The 1,630-nt window shown below is 58.2% G+C and overlaps 1 protein-coding gene across 1 annotated transcript in view; it reads right to left on the bottom strand.

The window, feature by feature from the left end:
• Sema4a (sema domain, immunoglobulin domain (Ig), transmembrane domain (TM) and short cytoplasmic domain, (semaphorin) 4A) overlaps positions 1-457 on the bottom strand; it is a 25,472-nt gene extending 25,015 nt beyond the window's left edge. Inside the window, exon 1 of the mRNA XM_005411656.2 lies at positions 380-457. The gene's annotated coding sequence lies outside the window, so the exon portion shown is untranslated. The remainder of the gene's footprint in view (positions 1-379) is intronic.
• Positions 458-1,630: the final 1,173 nt, after the last annotated feature.

Here is a 1,630-nt window from a genome sequence, read left to right as displayed (position 1 = left end):
CTACTTAGCAACTGGGTGAGATCCCGCCTCAAAATAAAGAATAAAAAATGGCTGGGGATGTAGCTCAGTGTGAAGGTCCTGCTTTCACTATCTGGTATCACCAAAAAAAAAAAAAAAGGAAGGAAAGGTGAAAAAAAGAAAGAGAAAAAAGAAAAAGAGGAAAGAGGGAGAAGAAATAGGGGGAGGGGCAAGGCAACTCAAGCATGCGCCCCTTAGGAGAACCCTGGAGTTGCCCTTCCCCCAGTGGGTGGCCAGAAGGCCATCCCTACCAGTAGCCACTGAGGTTGGCACACAGGGTCCACGATCCAGAGTCTCCATCCCACCCCGCCACCCCAGCCCGAGGGCCACAGTCCCCTTCCCCGCCACCTGCCAGCCTTACCCCCAGCCCAGCAGTGGAGCCCCTAACCCAGGCGTCCAGGACTTCCAGCAGAGCCTGTGCTGAGCAGGGGTGGAGCAGGGGAGGGGAGGGTGCCCCAGTTCCCAGGCAGTTCTTAAAGAGACCAAGAAGATTTAGCCAGGGGGAGCTTAGGGGGTGAGTGGAGAGGAGAATCGGTGTGGGGAGAGGACTGGATTTGCCAAGGGCTGGAGAGCAGGAGTGTGGCCTGACAGCCCCCTCCACCTCCCCTGGAAGGCCCGGGTCCTCTACCGAGCCTGTCCCACACCCTGTGAGACCCCCATGCTGGCTGCCCAGTGTGGTCTCCCACCTCTCACACGTCCGGGTCCCTGTTCCCCTTGGGCCCCTGCCCGCTTCCCCCCTCTCCCATCTTTGTGCCACCTCAGTCTCCGGGGAGAGCTGCCAGCTGGCACTGACCGGTACTGGGCCCAGAGAATCAGCCTAAGAAGGAGAAAGGGCCTGCGGCCTGGCCCTCCGGGGAGTGGGGCTAACCTGAGGGTGGGCGAGCCGCAGAGGCACCAGCCCCTGCAGTGGCCCCAGAGCTCTGGAGAGACAGGGATTCTCATTTGTTCCCCCTCCTACTTTTCTGCTGGGCCATCAGGGCTGTGGTGTGGACAAGAGGTGACCTGGAGAGTTACTAGCTATGGGCCATGGAGCGGGGGTTAGAAGTACACACAGAGGAGAGAGATGAAGAAGCAGAGAGACGGGCTGGGGATTTAGCTCAGCAGCACAGCGCCTGCCTGGCAAGCACAAGGTCATGAGTTCGATTCCCGGTACCAGAAAACCCCCACCACCCCTCCCAAAGAAAAGAAGCAGAGAGACAGCAGAAATCTTCACTTCTCTATCGCTCCTCTGCTCACACCCTCCTGGCTGCCCAGGGCCCCTGGAATCCACGGCAGACTCCCCAGCAGGTCGCCTTGGCCCCTGCGTCCGACAGTGTGGGAAGACTTTGGACCCTGCCTTTCTGCCCCACCTGGACCCTGCCTTTCTGCAGTTTTCTGTTCGCACTGACTCCCCGCTGGAATAGTGCTTCTTCTTATCCCTACTGGAGAGATTTGTCCTGTCCTTCTTATCCATGCCAAGAGAACTCTTCCTCCAGAAACTCCCTGGGGTTTTTACTCCACAGCACTGATTTGCCACAGTGTTTTCAGGGAATCAGGAGTTCTGGGTGACTTCTGGTAGACCTCTCCCCTCACAGGCTCCCGGTTGCCTCACTTACTGTGGGAACCGTAAGCT

This window comes from Chinchilla lanigera, unplaced genomic scaffold (genome assembly GCF_000276665.1).
Source record: "Chinchilla lanigera isolate Chin_1 unplaced genomic scaffold, ChiLan1.0 scaffold00144, whole genome shotgun sequence".
Lineage (NCBI taxonomy): Eukaryota > Metazoa > Chordata > Mammalia > Rodentia > Chinchillidae > Chinchilla > Chinchilla lanigera.
The sequence above is the reverse complement of the archived record's forward strand: the minus strand, read 5'-3'. Positions and strand labels throughout refer to the sequence as shown.